Source organism: Empidonax traillii, unplaced genomic scaffold (assembly GCF_003031625.1).
Source record: "Empidonax traillii isolate 1590-97213 ecotype Southwest subspecies unplaced genomic scaffold, ASM303162v1 scaffold1582:size342851, whole genome shotgun sequence".
Lineage (NCBI taxonomy): Eukaryota > Metazoa > Chordata > Aves > Passeriformes > Tyrannidae > Empidonax > Empidonax traillii.
Window position 1 is genome coordinate 1 of NW_020956775.1, and position 15,332 is coordinate 15,332.

The 15,332-nt window shown below is 41.4% G+C and overlaps 1 long non-coding RNA gene across 1 annotated transcript; it reads left to right on the forward strand.

The window, feature by feature from the left end:
• Positions 1-140: 140 nt before the first annotated feature.
• On the forward strand, positions 141-1,786 carry LOC114070499. The gene is made up of 2 exons (XR_003573929.1): positions 141-230; positions 837-1,786. It is a non-coding gene; the product is annotated as an uncharacterized LOC114070499 (long non-coding RNA).
• Positions 1,787-15,332: the final 13,546 nt, after the last annotated feature.

A 15,332-nucleotide genomic window follows, 5' to 3' on the forward strand; every position in this document is an offset into this window, starting at 1 on the left:
TCTTCCAGAGAACATGTCAGACTGAGTGATAAGTGTGAGTTAGTTATTTGAATGGAGGGTTGAAGATGTCTGTGTCTGACCATGTTAAGTTTGTAAGGAGATTCCCAGAAATGGTAAACCAGCTAAATATGAACTGTTTTTCTTAGCCCAAACCAGTGGAAGTTCAAGTGATATCACATCACATGCAGCGTTATGCAGTTTGGTTTGGTGGTTCCATGCTGGCTTCAACAGTAAGTCTTTTTATCAAAATTCTTCCTAATTTTTAAGTTTTTATGACGTATTGAAGTCTGGGTATATTTGATCTGTACTAAGTTTTAAGCCTTTCTATTGTGACAGCCTAAACTGTGTCACATTCTGGAATCCTTAACCCAAGGTTTAGCTCGGTAAAATTTGTACAGGGCAAGTGGGAGTTTTACTTGAGTAAGGATATTGTGATTTGACATAATTCTGAAGTAGTTTTTATATGATGGTTGCAATATAGTCCCTTTATTCTTAAAGTCAACACTAGAGATTAATTAGGACTTCAGGAATATAGGAGCCAAATCCACGGTCTCAAATGCAAAAGAGAAGCAAATATAGGAAAATGGGAGCAATTCCTGTCTCCAAAGTGGGATTTCTCATTGCTGTCTTTAAAAGCAGTTTCTGATCAGACAAGCTTTTCTTAATTAATTGTATTCATATCCTAATATTTCTCATTTTATTATATTTCAAAAATGTAATACCATGCCATAAAGCTGCAATTTATAGAAGTGTTAAAACATTATTTTATTTGTTGCTTTTCTTTCTACTTGCTATGTTCTTACGCTTTTGAGGGGATTTGCTTTATGTTTTCATAGCCGGAGTTTTTCCAAGTATGTCACACCAAGAAGGACTATGAAGAGTATGGCCCTAGTATTTGTCGTCATAATCCTGTTTTCGGAGTCATGTCATAGTGCTCATATAATGGAAGAAGGATCTCTGATATTGTGGTGGTGAAGAAACTCATGCAGTGCAGAGGAAGGCAGCAGACACTGTAAATACTGAAGCAAGATGAGGTTAACTCCTGGAAGCATTTGGATCACCATCGTGCACTAAAGCACAATTTACAGCCCCAAGTCATTTCAGAACGAGCCATTTCTCTGCTGACTACTCAGAGCCTTTCCTTCTTTCTTCCTAAATGTGAGGTAATTAAAAATAGGTAAGTCTTGGTTTAGGAGGTTGTGCAAATACTACTGAAACTGATTCTAGAAGAATAAGGCAGTGCTTTACTGCTTATGGAAAGATTTAAACCTTTCCCAGTTGTGCCCTGAGTTTGCAATCAAATCTTTAGCAATGGAGCACTAAATACCACATTGCCTTTAGGGGAGTTGGAATGGTACCTACCCAAATGGAATAGATGGCAGGATTGGGACAGTACTTTGTAAATGTAGGTTTTCATATAATTTTGTATTTTATGATATTGTTAGGGTGAATTGATGACTAGTTCTAAGCACGAACAGCTATCAATGTCATGGAGTGATGTTATGCATTTCCAGGTGTGAGGCATGTATTGGAGTTGTGCTGGTATTTTTTTTGGGGGGGGGTGGGGGAAAAAAGCGCCATGTATGATAGAAATTGACCTGTTCATGTTTGGATGACGCAAAGTGGTTTACAGTATTGTATGAAGTTTATTATAGCCACTGTTACTTTGTTTTGAATTTTCTGAAACTGTTTTATAGGAGATGATGTTTCATTTTGATGTTGGTGAGTGGTGGATGACACACGGGCCTTGCACCAGTGAAATAAAAGCTGTTAACATGTTTATGAATGTTTGTGGTAGTCCTGATTTATGTACCCCCTCCCCCCTTCATCTCACGAGGTCAGCTTTGCCTTTATATGTCACAGTAACACTGAGTTTCAAGGGACCTCTGGAGTTTTCTGGTCCAGACTCTTGCTCAGGGCTCACTTTAAAGTCACATCTGATTGCTCAGGGCCAGTCAAGTGTCAGTGGATAGAGATTCCCGAACATCTGGGCAACCTGTTCCAGGGCTTAACTACCCTGTTATGGATGCATGTTCTTGTGTTACATACACAGTGTTAAATCTAATAGAGTAGGAAATCCTACCTTTTCTCTCTGTGCTGATATTTTATCTGATCTCTGTCAGCAGAGGTTTTGGACAGTTTGTGTAGCTAAATAAGAATTTTATGTAACAAACCTACTTGGTTTTAGCTGGCATGGAGGGATTGAGAGCAAGCAATTATCTGTTCATCATAAATTAGAAATTAAACAAAATGAGACTCCATGACTCAAGCCTGCTTCTGAATGCTTTTGAACTTAAAGCTCAGCTCTCAGGGGTAAAACATTGAAGCACTCTTTGCTCAGTCTCTCAGTGAAGAATAAATGGGTAATCTAATACAATGTGCACTGTTTCAGTTTGTCCCATCCAGTGTTACCTCAGCTCGTCTATGTTTAAATCTGCATTTCAAGTTTGTTACTGCACTGCTGGCTGCTTAGGATTTTGGCCTGTACAGGAGAATCCAGAGGCACAAGCAGAACGTGGCTGGAGTCAGGCTTCAGAGGAAGATTCACTGAGGATGTGTGGGCTGAAGCACTGGAATGCTCACATGGTGCTACAGAACAGGGAATGCTGGAGATGTGGCAGTTATATGTAGCCTGAAAGGTTATATCCAGACATTGAGATATCTTTAAGTTAGCAGGGGGTGGTTACTTTTTGCTAAGAACTTCTGACATAAGGCATGGGGAAAAAAAACTTTCAAAAAATGAGCAAGGCTTGCATTGAAAACAAAATGAAGAAGTGAGGAGATGTGTTCATGTTCACTCTTCATGAAAGAACATTGAGAGTAAGAATACTAATGCAGGATGTGTGAATGATCTGAAGCTGAGTTTTCCTGTCCTTCAGCTTTTTGGAAGGCTGACCTGCCTACCACACTGCAGACCATGTGGGTTTAAAATAGCCTACAATGCAGTGGTCTGTTAGGTTGGCTCATTGTGCTTGGTGAAACTGCAAGTTTGTGAATAGAACAATGGGCTTGGACCTAAACCGGTCATGAGCTTTGCTGCTGCTTTCTTAATGAATCTTGCCAAATTGGTTCCTCTGGTCTGGTGTTTTTGTTTTGTTAATTGGCTTGTAGAATGCCTTGAAAGTCTACTGAAAAGCACTTCAAAGATCTCGATCAGCGGCATGGCTTCAGTGGTGGAACTGTGTGGACGCAGAGCCACAGGTAAGCTGAACTCCAGCAAGAAGTTCAGTCTGGTCTGCTTAGCTATAATTGGTGCCTCTGAGTTTGTTGAGAGTTTATACCGTGTACCAGTTAGAAAAAGGGATTACCTATCCCCATCAACCATTTAGCAGATGATGTGTTTTACCTTTCACTTACTTTGACTTGATTTGAGTCAGTGCTCTAGAAGGAGAAGGTATTGTTTCCTGCCACCAATCTTCTGAGCCTTTTTTTTCAGTAGTATTTTAAAAACACTTAAGGCTTTCATGAACGTGAAGAGCATTGTGCATATGTTTAGTGTGGTACTTTCAATTAACTACAATTAGTGATGTCTTGACGTGAACTGGAGTACTGATCTTTCTGTAAATAATTCATTCTTTATGAGCACTGGATTCTCCCTCATCTGGAAAAATTACTGTTGTGTCAAACAAGTGTTGGAGATGGAACAAGCGAAAACCTTATTAAAAACTACCAGGGATACTGAGCAAGAGAGATGCAGCCTCCAGCTTAATTGGAAAGTGTGTTGCATAACATTAAGAAGTGCTGTGGTGCCTTCAGATAGTTACAGAGAATAAAAGCTCAGGCAAAACTGTGGTAATGGAATAGCCAGTTACCTTACTTTCATATGCTGGTCTTTAGCAAAAGCATTTTTGCAAAAGGTATTGAAAAACAAAGACAGTAGTGATGGGGAATGTCTGTATAATTTTTCAACTTCTTAGGTTTCTTTTTTTGCAAGTTAAACATACATGATGGAAGAGGCCACAAGGTAGGTATTCACATCTTGCTTTTGTGGTCACTTTTGTTGTTGCTATTTGATTCCCCTATGAACATTCGGGGCCTGATCCAAAGTCAGTGGAAAAGACTTGACTTTGGTATTATTGATCCTGTAGTATTCCATATTCTTTTCCATTTATTACTGCCACTTGTTGTGTCAGTCTTGGCCGTGTCTGCATCATTTCAGGCAGGTCACTTCGTTTCTGTGTGCTTTTTCCTGACTTCTTCCTAAGGACTGCCTCTTAAACAGTACCTCAGTGCCCAGGGTGTCTGCTCTGACATAAATGACAAAGCCTTGGGTGCAGATGTCTGACATGGCCACTTTGCCTTCAAAGAGAGTAGCAGAAGTATATTCTGAGGGCAAGTCATCTTGGTCTGGTACATGCATCTGAAACAAGTTGGTGGACTCATCGTTTGGCAGGGCTTTCTCCTTTCAGTTGACTATAAAATTCTGTAACGTTGCATCTAATTCTTAAAGGCTCAAAGTTAGGGGGGTTGGGGGGGGGGGAAATCCCACCCTATTTTTATTCTCTGAGCTCTGTGGGTGGAACACACTGAAGGAGTGTGGCTGAGGGAGCAGACTCACTGGGGAGGAGAGCTGCTGCAGGTTACTGCACCACACCCATGAAAAATGCAGAAGGATGCTGCCCTGCTGCTTTTAGCTTCCAAATGACTTGAGGATTTTTACCTTAATGCTGTTTAAATGAGCATCCTCTGTCATCCTGCTCGTGCGTAGACGGCTTTATTCTCACTGTGCCAACTTGTTAGGGGTTGGTTACGCTTTGTGCCTGTTCTTATGAATGAGTAACTCCTGTGAAGTGCAGCTTTCCCACGTGCCAGGTGAGGGTGAGCTGGCACAGCTGTTTTGATGTGCCCGGGGACACGTGGAGTGTCCGACAGCTGCCGTGCTGTGATCTCAGAGCTCGGCACGGAGCTCCAGGGAGGCAGCAGCTTTCTCAGCTCTACCAGCACTTGTTGTGCCGTTCAAGAAGGAGATTTTGTCCACTCCAGGCAGTGCAGTTGAAGTGGCATTCCTGTCTTGGCAGCACTCTCCTGCGAGGCAGAGGAAATGCTGCAGAGGAGCCTGAGAACCTGTCTGCTGCCTTCAGCTGTTGTTGAAGCAGGGGTCAAGCTAAATCAGGACGTTGGGATTATTTTTCAACTTCCTGGTGCAGTTGAAAAGAAGAGGGAGCACTTTGTAACTCTCTTGGGGGTTTAAATGAGACTTCTTTTTTTAAACCAGTACATTACAATAAAAGCCTGTTATTATAATTATCTGTAAATAAGCAAACTCCCTGTCACCTCTCCTGCCTGTCTACTGCTATTTCCCTTTAGGTCCTCTTGAGTTCAGCTCAAGATCATAACAACTTTATATTATTAGTAATTGTTTTTTACTTATGCCTAGTTTGAAGTTTGCTGCTGCTTTGCTTCTGATCCCAGGAAACAGTTATATCTTCCCAATTCCATAGAGAATTCTACAATTAAAGACTACATTTCTCAACAAACGTGATATCTCGTGTTATAAATGACTGTATGGAACATCATGAAGGAATTTTCCCCTCATTTTCAATTTGTCTCCTACTTTAATAGGACAAGGAAGTGACAGTAAGGGAAGGTGTTTAACCTTTCATCTGCATAGGAAACAAAGTGAGTGGACGTGAAAAAGTCAGGATTTGAAAAGTCAGGAAATAGGGAGTATTTATGAGAATGATTGCCACCATATACCTTCAGTTTCTGATGCCTTTGCAATCATATGCATCTCTTCTTCACAAAGTGGTGCCCTATTATGTCTCTTGCACATCAGTAAATAAAGGAGCACTGTGGTTTATCTGGGAGGCTCCCCTTCCTCTTGAGCAATTTTTGAGCAGTTTGCTGTGCTATTGTTTTTTCAGCACCCTGTGGGATAATGATGAGAGTTGCAGCTACTTTCACAAAGGGAAAATTGTTCACTGCCTTTGACAGGTGGTATGAAAGATAAATGTTTTTTTAATGTAAACCTGTGTTGCTCGTAATTCTATTGCTACTGGTCATCTGTAGTAGGGTGCAAGAGGCAGATGTTTTGGGTCAGTTTCAATAGGAATTAGTTAAAACATAGTAGAAGATATGTTGCTGAGGTGGGGGGCACCTCCATGACCCACAGAGTAGCACAGAATTGACAGCTGGTTGATAAGGGCCCCTCATCTGGACTTGAGGCCACTACAAAAAATTCTAGGCATGACTGAGTTCTTTCTCTAGAGCATCAAAGTGCTTCAGGGACACTTTGGATCTAGAAGCAGGATTCATTTGAGGGGTGGTTGTGGGGGTGGTGTGTTACCCTCCTTCAGAGTTCTGTAACTTGGCAGGACTCAGCTTTTTTAACGTGGCAGGTGATGCCTCCCTCTAAGGTACTAATCCTGTGGTAGGAACAACTGCTGAGGAAGCTTCTCATCAGGTTGATCTGATCTCTCCTATTTCTGAGTAGGAGAGAATGTGAGAGACTGCATCTAGGATCCAGGAGTGGAGTGGGCAAGTGTGGTTTCCACATCTGAACTGTTTATGCATTTGTAATAGTAATCATTGGCTAAAAATACAAATAATTCTTGGATCAGAGAAGAAATTCTTGAACACTGCATTACCTGCCTGACAATAATAGCTAGGCTTCAAATCATTTTGCTTTTCAAGCTTTTCATTTCTGAAGAAAGGTAGTGCTCTTAGGCTGTAGTTAAGCAAACTCTTTCAATTGCCTTGGCTCTTATTTTCCCAGGTAGAAACAGCATGTTTACAATGTTAGTGTGGAAAATATAAATAAGATAACTATTTTAGTCCTTTGTGTTTATGGTCTCTTGTGATTTCACTACAATTTGGACTGGGTCAGCATCTCCTGCAGTGTAAGTCCTCATAACTCCCTTCCAGAGAATTGATAGAAATTTATTTCTGCCCTTTGCTTGGTTGCCATGTAGGTGACAATTTATGGCATGTTTACTGTGAGGGTGGTGAGGCCCTGGCACAGGTTGCCCGGGGAAGTTGTGGATGCTCCATCCCTGGAAGTGTTCGAGGCCACGTTGGATGTAGCTCTGAGCAACCTGGTCTAGGGGAAGGTATCCTTGCCCATATCAGGGGATTGGAACGAAATGATCTTTAAGCTCCCTTCCAAACTGGGCCATTCTGTGATTTCATTCAGTAGTTTTGACTTGACCATCCAGTCAGGTACTCTTGAAGACCAACTACTGCTTCAACAAAAATGAAGAGTGAGAGTACAAATCCTGATGTTTCCAGGTTGTGTATTCTGATGTTGCTTCTTTAACAGCCTGCATCACTGGCTCTGCTCTCGCTTTTGCTGTGGCTCTCTTGCACAACATTTTAGCATGTTTGCTCATCTAGTCGTGTGGTATGTCTATAATGCATTAGATTATATTGGCAATTAAAGGATTACAGCTAGGATATAATTATGGCCCTGTGGAATAAACTTTTCAAATTATTCTGCTGCAGTCTGTAATTACACTGTGTGTGCCCTGATGCCAAGGATTAATGGGGGGATTACAGACTGTTTTCCTGTAACATTGCGGTTCATGGATACGCTGTGTACAATTCACTGGCTTTAAGGAGCTAGTGACCTCTCCTGGGAGATGCTATTAAAGGATACTGTCCAGTGGAATGTTTTTTGTGTTATATTATGCTTGTTCCCTTCCCTCACCTTGAGTTTATCCTGCAGTGATGAGGCAGGGTAGCTCAGATTTTGAGTAGAGAGCTTTGAAATTGAAAGCAGCCAAGCTTCAGTCCACAGCCCTGCACTGTTAAACTCTTTTGCACTCTTCTTCACACCTCACCGAGATGCTCTTGTTTCTCCATTGTCATGGGATGGTGTAGGAGCTTTCATGATATATTGTTACATATTAAAAAAGTAGTAGGATTTAACATTTTATTTCTATGTATCAAGAAATTATTTACTCCCAAGCACCTCTGCAATCAGTACTTCTCTGAAGAACTACAATTTTTTAGTTGCAATGAAGATAAACCAATAATGATGCTATTTGAAATGGATGAGAATGTAATTAAGGATTGTCTTTTGAAGTAGCAAAGCAGTGTTGAAGTGTTGATTGGGAATCTTGGGCTTTTTTCTGCCAAATCACAACACGTAGACTAAATGCCATTTAGCTTTCTGTGAACTTGGATGACTCTCTTGAACGGTAGTATCAAACCCTGTATTAATTTTGGAATGCAGCATCTTGTTTCCCATGTCAGTTGTGAGTGGTTATAGCAGTGCTTATAAACCAAATGTGCTCAAAGCCCTTCTCTGGCACTGAGACCCACTTGCACAAAACAGCCTGTTCTTACTAAACTCCCCTGATTGTGCCAATAAAGTGACCACATTTGGGCTGCTCTGTGGGCTGGTCTCTGCACTGTGCTAATTCCTGAGCTCTGCTCTGCCATCAGTTGGCTCAGTGACAGTTGGCCGTGGCCAAAATGGTGCTGTGGATCATGATTACAATTTACCAGCGTAGTTGATGGCCCTCCAGCACCTGGGAATGCTCCTTGGCGCTGTTTAATTTGCCAGCATAAATTGAACCTGTGTATTTTCAGTAGCAGAATGATGCTGAGTATTTCAAACGGGATGTTTTACTTACTTAAGACTCCAGATCTTTGTCATGCTGTTTTTTATGTGAATCTGATTTATATTCTAGGAGAAATGCTTTTACTATAGTTGCCAGAGAAACGTGAACCTCGGGCTGTCAGATAACAGTGATGAATAAAGACTTACCAGTTTATTTCGAAAACATACAATAATTTTTAAGACAGTGTTACAGTTGTTAATGTCAGAATAAGATTTGAATGTATGTGTTGTACATATGTAACAGTACAGGTCAGCTTTATACTCTTACCTTCTTGTAGCTTTTGCAGTTTTTCATGGTTTAACAGGTTTTTTTTTCTGTAGTATTTTCATTTCACTGCTTTGCATGAATTGCCATCAGTGTAACCTTGGTAAAGCTCTCATTACAGAGACGTTATCTAGCATCTAATTTGTCTTTGAGAACCCTTCCTCCTGATGGGAACATGTGAGAAGGAAGAACCATCTTGCTTGACTTTTCCATGGCTTTACAGAACCATCAATCGAACAATTTGTTCTGGAGTATTGCCACAAATAAGGCCTGGCAGCTGGAGCCAGCTTGCTATGTGCATTGCATGAACATTAAAGCTCTTCTGTCTTCAAGCAGAAACTGCTTTGAAATGATAGTAAAAGTTCTTCTTTGTCCTTTTGTGTCTGTGTGGTATTTTCCCTGTTCCACCCTGCCCCAGTTTTCTTCTGTCTTGGAGCTAAGAAGCTTGCATGGATGTTTTGATTAAATTAGCAAATGAGATTGCCTGTGACAAAAATGGCACTTCTCAGTGGAAAGGGGAAGACTTTTTGGGGAACTCTGTTAGAAATAGTTTCTTTGCACAGTCATTTTTCAGAACAAGGGATGCAATTCTCGGTATTTGGCAAGATGCAGTCCTTTGAACCTGTGTGTTCTCAAATGGCTCCAAATTAATGAAGTAGTAAAGCAGAATTAAATAATGCTGCTAGATGCAGTTGCCATTGTGGTTTGCGTAGCAGCAGAACAGCACTGAAAAATAAATTGTTAATAGCTGCAGATGACAAGTTTAGTGGTGTCATTCTTTTCAAAGCCAGGCATTGCTTTCTTTTTCAGAGATTAGACTGTATGCTCGTAATAAAAGCAAAGCAAATCTCTCACGGAATAGCAATTTAAATCTATCCAGTGATTTAGAGACCCTGGGTCAGGAGTACTCCCGAGTCTTAATAACTGAAGGTAATGCTGAAATTAATTCCCCTTTCCTCTCCTGGGGCTAAATGTAGCTGGGCAACAGCTCAGTCCTACCATCAGTTAGACTGCACAGATATAAATATCTGAAACATTACACTAAGTAAACTGCAGCAAAGCCAACTGAGTTCTTTCCCCAGGGAAGGTCTGCTTGTTCCAATCATGATTTGTGCCACAGGCTTTTATAGCAGGACTGCAGAAATCTTATAAAAATTGTATTAAAGATCAGCCACCCTTAAACATATTAGGCTTCCAGCTGTGAGCAGATTTGTCCCAGAAGCCCAATGAGTTTTGTGTGAGGTTCCTGATTTTCTTAAAATCTTCCTTAATGGTGTCTGTTATTACAGTAAAGCTATTTCTTGCTCCTGGGTGTGCACAGAGCAACAAGCAACATGTGATTAAATGCTTGTTGGGGTCCTGGCTGTAGCACTTAAGGATTGCTGAGCCACTGTGTCTTCAAAAGACAACTTCCACACCAGAGAGCACACTTTAATTGTTCAAATAGGTGCATTAAACTTTTATGCTTGAATAATAAATTATGTGGAAGAGAACCTGTCTCTTGGCAGCTGCTTTTTGTCTGCTCCAGCTACCATTAGAAGCCACCAAGTAGATCAGCAGCACAGTGGCACCATTCAGGTACCTTCTGACCACATCCAGAGGGTTGGTGCTCTATTGTAAATGGCTTGGTTACAGTATTTTATTATCAGGCAAAGTGTAATGAGTCACTCATGGAGTGACTGGAGAATGAACATACCAGGCAAGGGCACTCGTACAGTGTGGATATAAAAGTAAAAACTGCCTTTCCTTAAAATGAGGAAAGTTTAAATAAAAACAATCTGTTTTCTGCGTTCATCCCATTCTGGCCTCAGCTGAAATTCCCAATAACATATTCAAGCAGCATCAACTAAGAAGATGGTTTCTGGATTGGCACAACTGGGAGTTGAATTTGGATCAATTTTATCAGGAAAAGGCGCAGTCCTTAAGCAGAACCTCATTGGCTTTGGCTGTCCCAAAGTGGTTTCAGTTTAGTGAACAAGACTTAAGGATTCATGATGAGCTGCTTGGCATTTTCTCAGCCAGATAAGGTTAGTCCAGAAAACCAGTTTTGATTAAGCACTTTTTCGTGACAGGAGTTTGTGTTGGTTTGTTTTTGTTTTGTTTTTAAAAAATTTTCTTTTAATATGAGAAATCTTCTCAAAAGTTTGGTCAGAGTTTGGTTTTGAGAGCAAAACTCCACAAGCCCAATATTTTGACCAGTGTTTTCTACTGCCAGAGGTGGACTCAGCCCACTGCCAGACCTTCACAGCAATAATTAGCATCCAATACTGATTTTCTTCAATGCAGATGATATGGTGAGTGCTGACTAGGAAGGGAAACATATGGCAGCCTGGCACAACTGCTCAACACGAGCATCTCCTGCTCCAGATCTCTGTTTTGTGGTCTTGTTGACCTTGCTGTCAGGTTTTCCAGCTCCATGAAGGGCAGCAGGGTGGAGCTAAATGTGAGCAAATCCATCTGGAAGAGGGGTATTATAAAAAAAGTGTTACTTTACAATTATTCCTTCTCCTGAAGATGTCAGCTCTCAGTTGAAGAAGACAGTCCTCATGTTCAGTATTCTCAATTCTTTAGTGGATATTCAGGTAACTCTCTGATGTGTGCTGAGAAAACAGGGTTATAATCCTGAGATGATGTCCTATTTTTTAGGACAGAATTCATCTGTTCCACTCTATGATTCTGGAATACCTGAATCTGAGCTCATCAGATTTGGCTCCCTTTGTAATCCAAGAAGAGAAGTTCGTGCCCCTGAGTACAGTTCACACGGGTCTGGAATAGGTCAGAGGAACAACTCGGTGGCACTGCCTGTTTCTTTCCATGCAGTTAGATCAAGATAAGCAGCTGAATCTGGATGAGAAGAGTTTTCTTTCCCGAAACTCGAATCTGTGCCACAAGCTTGGGCTCAAATGTTCTGGTGGTACATCCAGTCTGACAAGGACAGACATTTGCTAACCCTTCTTCAGAAACATCAGGCTTCTATTGAGTGTTGAGAGGATCAAGTTAGGACTGAAACCTCGGAAAGGCTGAGAAAAGCTGTTTACTCCTAGAAGCAGTGAAAGAGCCTGTGTTTTCCTAATGAAATTTCTGGTAATGTTTTTGTGTTGCCCTGAATTTGAGTCTATTCAGACATCCATTTACCAATTACCAGCTGATAGTACCACTAAATTGAGTGTAACCATCACGATCGGATAAACTGTGAGTGTTTATTCTTTCCATGCATCCTTTCTTCATTATTCAGTTGTGCTTTGTGCTGCTGTATTTTAGCTGCCTGATGTAATTTGTGTGAGTCTGAATATTACATCTTTTCAAAGGCGCTGGGTTGATGTGCAGTGTCAGAGCTGAGGAGGTTCATTTCACATTGCTGCTGTTTGTGACAGTACTGCTTATATTCAAAGATCTTCTTTTGACATCTTTGAAGTAATTTTTCTCCTGGACTGTAGCTATTCTTGGGTCCTTCCATGTTTGTGTTTCATAATTCTACTTTTAATGTTATTTTGCTTCTTATCTTCACTGAGCTATCAGCATCCCTTTCTTCTAACAAACTGCTGCAGTGACTTGCTATATTGTGATTTATCAAGTGCTAGGGACATCAAACAAGGTGTTTATTATAGCTTTGTGTTCAGTAATAGGGAGTTCAGATTCCAGGATTCAGTCTTCTTATCTTAAAGGCAGCTGTTAGTCCATCAGTGACTGTAATTCCTGTTCCCGGGTCTGTATTTGTTGCCACTGAAATCAAAGAGCAAACTCCTAAATAGCTTTATGAATTTGTTCTGTATCATTTGAGATTGCTTTAACCTATTCCAAACAAAGCACTAGAGCTTCTAAGAAAGCCACACAGTGGCTTTGCTGGTGGCAGCCTTTAAGCAGCTGACCTGTTTGTTTTGACATCTCTGGTTACCAGTGGTATTGATGACAAGTATTGACAGGGTTTTGAATGACAATACCCAGCTTGATGGTCCCAGCTCGATGGTCCTGTGTTCTTCCACAAAGTTGATGTGGTGCTGAAGGTCTTGATAAAAGCTGTGTTGTGGTTCCTGTGGCATGTCCCAAGTCCCTGTGCCATCTGTTCACTGTTGGTGTAGCACGAGCAGAAGTAAAGAAGAACTTGGAAGTCCCAAGAATTCACTTCAGAAAAATTCAAAACTTATGACTGACTAGTAGTGCCAAATTCATTGGCCAGGAGTTCAAAAATGAAGCACCACTGTGGTCAGCTTAGCACTTGCTGTTGAGGACATTTGGACAACTGCAGCTTGGTTGTGTTTTCATTGGTGCTGTAAAATGATATGCAGTGCTTCCATTCCCTGCTCTCAGCTGCCGTGTGATGGTTGTTATTATCCAGTGGCCATCTATCGTTCAAGCTATTCAGCTGCACAATATCCAGGTATTTGGACTGAAAATTGCTGCCAAGAGTCCTCTTGTTTCAGTCAGGTTTGGTTGTCGTAAGGTCCTTACCTGTCTGATCCCCTCATGTTCTGTAGTGAACGACAGCAATTGCCGTTGACATCTGACTGCTGCGAGTCAACTGCCTGTGAATTTTGAGGTGCATCCCAAGTTTCTCATCACAGAGACACGGCTGAACCAGTGAAGGTAAGTTAGCCCATTTAGAATAGTTCTGCAGAAGCAAAAGCCATGTGCTGTCACCTCAGTTATTTGTACCATTATGCCTTCTCTTCAAGCCACCTCATGAATTGTATGGCTTAAAAGGGCAGGCTCATAACAGAGGACAACATGTTCCTTGTCACAGGAATGACACCTTCCAATTACATTGTGGTTTTTTTATTTTTTTCCACGTTGAAAACTGTACAAGGTGACTAAATATTTTGATGGCCCTTTCATAGACAGAGGAACAAAGCCAGAGGACAGTGAATGACTTGCTGTAGAAGATACAAAGGGTTGTTGTTGTTGTTGTTGAAGTATGAAAGATTCTTCTCCAGGCTCAGACTGGAGCATTTTCCCTGCATACACACAGGGCTGTTAACATTCCCTTGCTCTGGGCTGCCATTGTATGAGCACGTTACTCTGAGGACAGGCTTCTAATTAAATTATTTACAGATGGGTGATTTGCTGGACTACCCACACAGTGTCTTGATAAAACTGGTTTTCCTGAGAGTGTAGGGTGTTAACAGTAAAAGAGGTCTCTCAGCTGCATTGATTGGGAGTGCTGAGCCCATCGCAGGGCTTTTAGGGTCTGTGCAGGAGAATTTCCCCGGTGATTGCACCAGGGAAACTGCAGCAGCTCAGTCTGCACTCGCCCATCCCGAGTCACTGACAGAAGCAGCACAGGCAGCTCAAATGCTGGTCCTTGTGGTCTGTATTGATGCTTTTCAGGACACCACCACCTTCCATATCTGGAAACTCATCACTTGGATTTCCTGTGTGCTGTAGTGGTGTCCTTTGAAAGTGCAGAATGGCCATGGGGTGTCAGTGGTTGTAGCAGACGGATATTTCATGGGTGAATGTTCCCGAATAATGTTCATTTATTTGTTTATTTTTTGGCAGCTTTAGAGCAGTCTGTGAGACACCAGCCTGCTCCCAGGGGTAAATGTCTCTTACCTCCTTGGCTTGGAAGGATTTTGACAATAGATGTTCTGGCAGCAAGGTCTGGGATGTTTGGGAAGGAGTCACCTATGGAAAGCATGCACTGGGGGAAAGGTAGCAGCCAGGATCAAACAACTGTTGTTTTTTCCAACCTAGAAATAGAAGAGCAACGACAGTGGCTGCAAACAGGATCTCCTGTCACTCAGTGATTCTGGGCAAGGTGTTTCAGTTTATCCTCTTGCTTGGGAGCACAGTGCAATTCTGTTAGTCAAGCTGCTGTAATACATCAGGCAGAAGAGTAAGAGCTTTCTTAGGCAGTCAAAAATAATATAATTCATTCAAATGGCTGCATTAGTCTGGATTGTGCTGACTTTTGAACACAGAGGGTTGTGGGGCACAGAGGGATGGAGAGGAGGGTTGTACCTGATGCTGCTTTCTCTGCAAGGCTTTGCTCCCCAGGTACTCGTGCCTGCTGGGTCCAGTTCTACATCCACCTTCTTTTGGAGACTGCAAGGTTTATCATAGCATTGCATTGTGTCCTGCAGTACTTCTACAGTCCTAAGCAAGGACCTGAGTTGCTGTGCAGGTTCGTAATGTGGGAGGAGATACACTGATTTATCCCACGTGATCCATAGGGAAAGTATTTTTATGGCTCTGTAATTTTCCCTAGGGAAGTTGCTAAAAGTTCAAATGCTTTTTAAGAGCTGATTTACTTGTTTTACTGAACTTGGATAAGATTGTCAACACGTTTGGTTTTCTTAGTTCTGATGAAAAAGGTTTGTATGAAAAATTTCCCAACTGCCAACTGCCAACCATCACGAACAGTCTTCATTAGCCTGTTGACCTCTGCTTTCTAGGTGATTATAAATCCTTAGTTTAGTGTTGAGATCCTTACATTACACTTGATAATTTAAAAAAAAATTCCAAGCTTATGGCCAGGTAATTTCATGAAGTTTTAACCAACGTAAA